Here is a 10,334-nt window from a genome sequence, read left to right as displayed (position 1 = left end):
CCTGTGTTAGCTTCATATCCATAAAGTGTGTATCCAAATGTGTGGCTGTGAATGATTTTTATATCCTTCCTCAAGCTGTTAAGCACACATTATAATCAAGGAAGGGGTGTTTAAGCACTGTAGCTACATTTAATACTTACAGATGACTTATGCCCATACCATCAACAGTTATTTCACTCCATATGTGACAGGATCAGATGCTGAAAATGAAAACTGTGATAATTAACCTGCCAAATCATCTTCTCATTAGGCAGAATGGTTAAATATTTGCGTAGTCCTGTTGGAGTTGGAGAGCAGACTCTTGTTCCAATGGGTCAGTGATTCACAAAGCTTTACTGACCACGACACTTCACACGTATTAACCTATAATGTGTGGTTCAGAAACAGTGAAGCACTAATTCTCCAATTCATTCAGTGCGGGTCAGGAGAGGTCACTTGTGTAATACAAAAGGAGAGCAGAAACGGAGAATGATGTCTGATGAGTGCAGTTACAAATCCAGAGACCCTGGAGGTTGCAAATAGGGCTGTGAGGAAGCAACGCTACCTGCTGCACCACCATGCTGTCTGTCAATTGACCTTAAACGATAAAATTAAGTATTATTTAGTTTCTTTCTCCTGTCTGGTGTGATATATGTTCTCTGTGGAAGTGGAGAGTGTAATAACCAAACTCTCTTTATATCTCAAGGCACTTTTCATAAAATGGTGAGGTAAATGTTGCTTTATTTATCTACTTTTGTCTTAAGCTTCAGGTGACTTACTGAAGGCTCCTGAGTCTTTAAGCTGAAAGTAAATAAGGATAGTGAAAATAAAGGGATGTATTTTTTTTTTTTAGATAACCTATCCCCTTTTTTCCAGACATTTTGACATCGATAACATCAATACACTCACTGGCAGACAGACAAAACCAGAAATAGACATAACATTCAGTGTAATGGTAAGTTCACACTGAACATGGCAAGAGCGTTTAAATTGGCTGCTCTACCAACAGTGCTGGTCAATTTGTAGATGCTCTGTGTACAAAATAAAATAGGCGGCTACAAGTTTGTTCAGAATGCTTCGTCTTACAAACTTTATTTCAAGGAGCCGCAAAGCAAACAGACGTGTCAATCAGTAACTTTGTGCTGACTGACCACAAGCAGGGTATAAGTTAACCTCAAATCTTTTAAATGTAAAAGTAAGAAATCAATTAACGAAGGAAAATAATGACCAATTACGATGACATGTTTGGTAAGAAAATAAACCAACAACATAAACTGACTAGAAGGGCACTCAGTAGAGTGCATACCTCTACCAAGCCACATATTAACATCAGAATCAAATCACCTGAACCTAGGAAAATACTAAAGCCACACACCAAATTTCATCAAAATCAGTTCACTACTTTTTGAATAGTCTGTTGGGAACAGACAAAAAGCAAAAATCCTGGATTTACATACATATCTACAACCCCGATTCCAAAAAAGTTGGGGCAAAGTACAAATTGTAAATAAAAACGGAATGCAATGATGTGGAAGTTTCAAAATTCCATATTTTATTCAGAATAGAACATAGATGACATATCAAATGTTTAAACTGAGAAAATGTATCATTTAAAGAGAAAAATTAGGTGATTTTAAATTTCATGACAACAACACATCTCAAAAAAGTTGGGACAAGGCCATGTTTACCACTGTGAGACATCCCCTTTTCTCTTTACAACAGTCTGTAAACGTCTGGGGACTGAGGAGACAAGTTGCTCAAGTTTAGGGATAGGAATGTTAACCCATTCTTGTCTAATGTAGGATTCTAGTTGCTCAACTGTCTTAGGTCTTTTTTGTCGTATCTTCCGTTTTATGATGCGCCAAATGTTTTCTATGGGTGAAAGATCTGGACTGCAGGCTGGCCAGTTCAGTACCCGGACCCTTCTTCTACGCAGCCATGATGCTGTAATTGATGCAGTATGTGGTTTGGCATTGTGATGTTGGAAAATGCAAGGTCTTCCCTGAAAGAGACGTCGTCTGGATGGGAGCATATGTTGCTCTAGAACCTGGATATACCTTTCAGCATTGATGGTGTCTTTCCAGATGTGTAAGCTGCCCATGCCACACGCACTAATGCAACCCCATACCATCAGAGATGCAGGCTTCTGAACTGAGCGCTGATAACAACTTGGGTCGTCCTTCTCCTCTTTAGTCCGAATGACACGGCATCCCTGATTTCCATAAAGAACTTCAAATTTTGATTCGTCTGACCACAGAACAGTTTTCCACTTTGCCACAGTCCATTTTAAATGAGCCTTGGCCCAGAGAAGAAGTCTGCGCTTCTGGATCATGTTTAGATACGGCTTCTTCTTTGAACTATAGAGTTTTAGCTGGCAACAGTGGATGGCACGGTGAATTGTGTTCACAGATAATGTTCTCTGGAAATATTCCTGAGCCCATTTTGTGATTTCCAATACAGAAGCATGCCTGTATGTGATGCAGTGCCGTCTAAGGGCCCGAAGATCATGGGCACCCAGTATGGTTTTCCGGCCTTGACCCTTATGCACAGAGATTCTTCCAGATTCTCTGAATCTTTTGATGATATTATGCACTGTAGAGGATGATATGTTCAAACTCTTTGCAATTTTACACTGTCGAACTCCTTTCTGATATTGCTCCACTATTTGTCGGCGCAGAATTAGGGGGATTGGTGATCCTCTTCCCATCTTTACTTCTGAGAGCCGCTGCCACTCCAAGATGCTCTTTTTATACCCAGTCATGTTAATGACCTATTGCCAATTGACCTAATGAGTTGCAATTTGGTTCTCCAGCTGTTCCTTTTTTGTACCTTTAACTTTTCCAGCCTCTTATTGCCCCTGTCCCAACTTTTTTGAGATGTGTTGCTGTCATGAAATTTCAAATGAGCCAATATTTGGCATGGAATTTCAAAATGTCTCACTTTCGACATTTGATATGTTGTCTATGTTCTACTGTGAATACAATATCAGTTTTTGAGATTTGTAAATTATTGCATTCCGTTTTTATTTACAATTTGTACTTTGTCCCAACTTTTTTGGAATCGGGGTTGTAGATTTGCATAAAAATCTAATGAATTGTTCCTTGGCTCATGACTTATCTTTCCACCAAATTTCATCCAAATCCATTCACTACTTTGATTAACATTGGGAACAGACAAACAAATAAACGGAAGCAAAAACATAACCCCCTCCAACAAAGTTGGCGGAGGTAATTAAAAGCCATTTGTGTGGGGTAACTTGTGTTGACACCAAGTGTGAGGGAACGATTATTAATTTCTCCTCCATTATACTTGGGAACAATTTGAACGGAACCAAAATGTATACGACTGCGTTCTCTAGAAGTGCTCCATTCTCAAGAATACTAAATTACAATTGGTTGTCGCCGACCCACATCATAGCTCATTACCATAAAGTTGCCCAGACTTCAACTTTATTCTGAGGCCCTTACCACCCAAGATACATCACCAATGATCATGCCACTTCTCGCCGCTGAGACACATTGACTCACATAGAAAATGAAGAACTTCTGGTCATTTTGACACTCTCCCCATGTTTGGTGTGAACATAGGGTAAGCAGTGCAGTTTAAATACTTTTATGTATTGAAACCTTCAACACCACCATTACCTTCTTCTGTCACATTTGAGACGAACGTATTAAATATCAGGTCAACATCCAGTAGTACGCCATCGAACAAATATTCCCAGAACAATGTACTGAACTGTAGCACTACGAGTCACTGGGGTGGAGCTTAACGACATTGCCTGTTCCTTCGGAATTGGACTTGGGAAAATTGGACTTGAGAACACTTGCTTTCAACGAGGTTTTAAGATATGCTATGTTCACTTTCCCAAGATTATACATAATAAAAGATGGGTAGATTTGGACATTTTTAACTAAACATAGTTCTGAAAAACAATATTTTCCAGAAATTAAATATGTTTCTGTATTGCATGCATCTCAAATAGAAGTTAAGGAAAAAAAAAAGTTCTAGCATTTTAAATTCTTGACCCCAAAGAAGAAAACTGCATTTAAAATTTCCATTCAGACTACCATCTCCGGGCATCATGACCATTTTGAAAGCTGATGTCTGATTAAAACTGAACTATTTGACTTAATGTTCATTTCTATGGCACATCACTATCCAGTAACTTGATCAAAGCATGGCATTCACTGTGTGAGAGATGTACACTTGGCTAACAAGGTTTTTAACCCTTTTTTTTTAAACTGAATTGTTAAACTGGCTCCCTCCTCAACATAATTTGTGCAGAAAGAAATCCTTGATGTTTGAAAGTAAAATAACATTCCAACGTGATTTTGTTAAAATACATTCATGTTTTCTTAAAGGTGAGGTGTTAAAGTATATGTCGGGGGGGGGGGGGGGGGGGGGGGGGGGGGGGACACATTTTCAGGCAAGTCTTGCTCAAATTTTGCCACAGGGACATCTAACAGGTTTTCTCACACACACACACACACACACACACACACACACACACACACACTGGAATGTTGCCAAATAAACTCAACTAGTCTACCTACCATTTTCACGCCAGCGTGAATCATAATTCAAATTCACTCTGCCATATCGTTGCTCCTATTTCTTTTTCCCTGACAATGAACCACTTGACTGAACAATCAATCAATTCCAGTCCTCGTCAGCGCCAATCGAATTCTTTCCTCACCAGTTGGTGATAACTAGTAGCTCAGAAAACAGTGCAAAATCTCAGCGCGGCAGTTGGTTTGCCATTTGTTAAAGCGCTGTGACGGCTCTGAAGTCATATGGTTGGGAACGGGTCAGCCGTCCATCACGGCAGCAATCACTACACACCTCAGTACCCTGACATCTTGCCTTTTGTAATGGCTGAGTGCTGTGACAGTCTCTCCACTCTAGTTTCCTTCAAATTATGATGAAGTGCTGCTTAAGAATAACCTTTGACCTCAATAGTTATTCAGAACACACAGCAAGGGAAGAAGAAAAAAAAACAAACACACCACACAATCATTGTTGAATATCCTCAAGCATGTTGCATCTAAAGGATAACGAACAGATATTTCACAGTTAAATAAATAAATAAATAAATAAATACAGTCTTTTGTCTTTTTTCCATTTTACTTTTTCATTGCAGGAACAAAGCTATAAATCTCAGTGGAGCCGAGGCCAAAAAATAGTCTCGTCTGTCCAAGGGAGGCTGCTGCTGCTGTGAGATAATTAACCAGGAGCAGCTTGAGACACAGTGAATAGCCCTCTCTTTTAAAACACTGCATGTGTGTGTGTGTGTGTGTGTGTGTGTGTGTGTGTGTGTGTGTGTGTGTGTGTGTGTGAGGTAGAGAAACAGAGACGGAGGGAGTCTGATGAGCTCTTTTAAATGGATTGATTTTCTCAGCAGAAACTGGTTGTGCGCTTTGTTACCTTCTGATTAATTCTCGGCAACTACACACATCCTGTTGTTCTCCTCTCACACTTGCACACAATCACTTTTCTTTCCTTTCTCTCCCCCATTCCTCTTTTAAGCAACATCTTTCTGCACATCCCTTTCTTTCTTTCTTTCCCTCACTCTCAGCAAAGAAAGGGATGAAATGGAGAAGAGAAGAAATCAGTATAACACACATACACACACAGATAGACACACACACAGAGCATCCACGCTGCCAAAGATACACACAGTGCAAATAGCAAATAGAAGATGGATGGAGTACTGCTACAATCCGATACTGGAAAAAGAAAAGGGGAAAAAAGGCCAAAAGAGACATTTGGTGACGATTAATTTGCTAATTTAGTTTGTCAATGGAGCTACAGAAGATAACATCACTACCAAGTACCAAAATCTTACTGTATGTTCATTCAAGCAAGCGAGAAATTATTTGTCCGCTTTTCTTTTGATTGAAAAAGTACTGAACATAAACAAGTAACTTTGCTTTAAAAAAAATTTCACAAGGTTATAACTAAAACTAGAGCTCTACTATGGAGGTTTAAGGACCATTGGGTAAAAATTACAAATGCAAGGTTTCAGGAATAAAGTCAGTGTTTTGATAATAACATCTTAATATTTCAAGAATAAAAGTGGTAAATGTTACATAAATAAAAGCTCATATTATGAAATTAAAGCAAAAATATTTCAGAAAAAAAAGCCAGATGATGAGAATAAAGTCATAATATTTGGAGGGAAAAACAAAAGGTCATGAAACTGCAATTTTTTTTCCTCATGATTTTATCATATTATTGCGAATTTTTGACCAAAGTCATATATTACGATTTTTTTTCTTGAAATATTCCAACTTTATTTTTGAAACCTTGTTTCTATATCTCAACCCCCCCAACATTGGCCCTAAAATGCCATCAGGCATAACTGATTCAAAAAGTGCAGTCCTTTTAATTGTCCAATCAGCTGTCAGTACGCTGAAGACGGAGTCAGGGACGGGCACGGGTCGGTCGCTCAACTAACAGGATGTCAAAGGGCAGGTGAGGAAACGGAGTCGGAAAATAAACCTAAACAGAGTCAAAACATGAGTAGTCAGGCAGCAAGTCAGAAGGCTTGGTATGAACAGGTATGGAGACACAGAACAGTACTTCGCAACAGGTGTTTGTGACTGCTGAGCTTATATAGGGAAGTGATTACTGGCAAACAGGAGACAGGTGCACTTGTTAGAACTCCGGAGATGAGAGGGGTTGTGGTGCTTGGGAGTTGTAGTCCAGAGCGGCCATATTTGGAGGCTGCTCCGAACTCAGGTTTTCAGTGCTGTTACTGACATCAGCAAATTAACATTTGCATTAATGTCTAATTTTGTTGTCGTGTTTATGAATTTGGTTTGCTTTCTGATTTGCTCTTCTTCTTCTTCTTCTTCTTCTTCTTCTTATTATTATTATTATTATAATATTTTTTTTAGATTGATGTGGTTTGTATTTACAATGACAGTTTGGATGATTCTTTAATTGATAAATGTAATATTACTGCCCTCAAACAGAGTTCATCATTCAAGTGGATTTATTATTTTTTTTTATGTCAAAACGTCTTTTCTCTTGAAATCCACTTGTGTGTTTGGATTATAAGTTAGTAACTCTGTAGGCATACATTATGCTTTTGGCTTAAAAAACAAACAAACAAACAAACAAACAAACAAACAAACTCTACCACACACCAGTAAAGAGGGAAATAAGGAGAGAGCTAACGGACGGTGAAGGGGACAGCCACGTTTGGATTTGAAACGGTGCGCTTCCTGCTCCTGACACACGTCTCAGTGCTTTACCTCATCTTTGCTTTCGTGCCTCACCTGCTCTCCGTCTCTCTCAGAGCGTACAAGCAAAACCAGTGGATAAATAACTCCTTATTGAAGAGGGAAAACACACTCCCTCCCTGATTTCACTCTCGTTACTGCTGATTAATTTTTGTTAATGAGATAAATTATATAACAGGAACCATGCTTTATGAACAGACTCCGAACCAAAATTGAAAGCGCCCATTTTACAACGAATAATTGTGTCATGATACAATAATAAATTATTTACAACAGCTCACAGAGCACAGATGAAATATCTTTTCTGACCAAATAAAACTGCTTCGACATCAAATAATTTAAGCAGAATGACAGCCTCAGCTTCTCTACTTATTTATTTACTTATTTTTAGTCCATCCATTTTCCAGGTTACAGAGCTTCTTATATTCTGTGCTTTTTTTTCTGCCATAACTGTTCCAAGGATGGAAATTCAAGCTGTTATACCACTGTCACACTGCTTCACTGTCACCGTCCTCCCACAGCACTCATCACAGATTGAAATGTCACATCTGTCTCAAAAAGCATCATCAGATTTATGCTTTTAGAACCTCTCAGAACATTGCAGATTTCAAACAGGAACTCAACTATAGAAAATAGCTGCAATCCATGACGATACACAATTCAGAGAGATAGCATTTCAATAAGACTGACTTGTTTGTTAATTTTATGCTTCACAGATCAACATTTTTAGTGGAAGACTGTTATGCTCGGCTCTGTTTCAGGAAAATTGAAATTGGGAAATAATTAGCTCCATACTTGGCACAAACATAAATGTACACAATGTTCCCCTGAGTGTATATGTAGTCAATCAGCCAAGACTTGTTTGAGGCACTGTTCTTTATTTTTACTCTGGAGCTACGACGTTAACAAACGACAGAGTCTAAGCTGTTAGTGTTGTGAAAACTGCATGTCTAAAGCCACGCATGAACACAGTGCATTGGTAAATGTTATAGTACAGCTAATGATTAAGGTAGAAAAGGACAGATTTTTAGATTTATCAAAGGTATGAAAGTAAAAGGGGCGGCATGGTGGTGTAGTGGTTAGCGCTGTCGCATCACAACAAGAAGGTCCGGGTTCGAGCCTTGTGGCCAGCGAGGGCCTTTCTGTGCGGAGTTTGCATGTTCTCCCCGTGTCCACGTGGGTTTCCTCCGGGTGCTCCGGTTTCCCCCACAGTCCAAAGACATGCAGGTTAGGTTAACTGGTGACTCTAAATTGACCGTAGGTGTGAATGTGAATGGTTGTCTGTGTCTATGTGTCAGCCCTGTGATGACCTGGTGACTTGTCCAGGGTGTACCCTGCCTTTTGCCCATAGTATAATACTAAAGCTGTACACCAAATTTCATCCAAATCTGTTCACTAATTTTTGAGTTACATTGGGAACAGGCAAAGAAATCCTGGATCCACATACATATCTGAATCCTGGAACTGCATACATATCCAGATTTGCATCAAAATCTAGTCAGTTGTTCCTTAGTGAAGTTCTTATTAAGTTAAATAATACTTTTTTTTTTCTTTGTGAGTTTGTCATGCCTTCGCTGCCTACCTACATTTGGAGGATATTTATATAATAGCCAATTATTTCACAAGGAACATAACCTTAAAATCATTATTTTGTCTTCATTACCACATATAATTAATTCAAGATGCCATTATTTACATTATTTTACCTTATTTCAAAAGTATGTCATTATTTCCCTTTAAATTTCTCATTATTTCCACTTATTTCAAGATATTCCACATTATTTCCAGTTATCACATTATTTCAACATACGTACATCGTTATTTTGACCTATGTCCATCCATCCATCCATCCATCCATCCATCCATCCATTATCTACATCACTTATTCGTAAGAGTTGCAAGGAAAGCTGGAGTCAGTCCAAACTGTTTGTCAAACATAGTAGCATGGAGCACAGTTGCTCCAGCACAAAACTAAAATTCAACATAAAAAGTCATTGGTCATGATCCAACCTAAATTCATGATATGACATTGATTAGCGATGGGCGATCTAGCAGAAATAATATTATTTTATTGAATATTTGCTCATGTTTCTTGTTCTACACATGATTTCCCATTTAGTAAGCACAACAAATGTTGGTATAGTGGAATTTATTCAGCACATACTATCCATGTAAACTTGCTAATTCAGATAAATGTGCTCACGTTTGGTCAAGGTTTTCATGCTTAAATATTGAGACATCTCCAAATAAGGAGTTATTCAGTTGAAGTAATGACATCGGACTTCAGCATTCATTTTTCACAACCTGCATTTCAGGGCTTCTGTACAAACTGAGATGGAATCCAATTTTTCAATTTTGGAAAGTAAATAAGACAACTCGCACACTGGCATTATGCGACCTGGAAATCTACTTGTTTTTGTCATAGGCTTGCTATGCAACTTATGATGGGGGAATCCTTCATTGTTTTCTATCTATCTATCTATCTATCTATCTATCTATCTATCTATCTATCTATCTATCTATCTATCTATCTATCTATCTATCTATCTATCCATCCATCCTTTTTGCACTACCTCTCTTTCCTTCCTTATTCATCTCGTTCAGATGATCCCTCAGTATGACTCATCCGGTTCTAAAGAAGTCAGGGGTAACAAGTGTCATAGGAGTTGCTGAGGAGAGAAATAATATCACTCTGAATGCGTGGGATATGGGCTGAAACAGGCTATCGCCTCTAACAGTGTGCTGTGCAATCTTCCGAAGCCAAAACAATTTACACTCGTAGATTGTTGTTAGAAGTGCTTGTCGGGATCAAATGATGCTTTCTGCATGTTCAGAATAGTCAATTTCCCAGAATGCACAGCGTGTCTTGTCTCTGATTTATCAAGGCTCCTAGACTGCTGCGATGACTGATGTGCTCATCTGGATTCATGATAGGATACAGATTATGGTGAAAAGTTACTCCGTTTACAAAAAAGTTGGGACTCTAGAATGTAAATAGAACCAGAATGTGATGATTGACAAATAATGGAAACCCTATGAGGCGGAGTATCTCTGAAGTAAAGATGGGGAGGGGTTCACCGCTCTGTAAAAGACTGCGTGGGCAAA

The sequence above is a fragment of the Neoarius graeffei genome, chromosome 3 (genome assembly GCF_027579695.1).
Source record: "Neoarius graeffei isolate fNeoGra1 chromosome 3, fNeoGra1.pri, whole genome shotgun sequence".
NCBI classification, from domain to species: domain Eukaryota; kingdom Metazoa; phylum Chordata; class Actinopteri; order Siluriformes; family Ariidae; genus Neoarius; species Neoarius graeffei.
Note: the sequence above shows the minus strand (reverse complement) of the source record.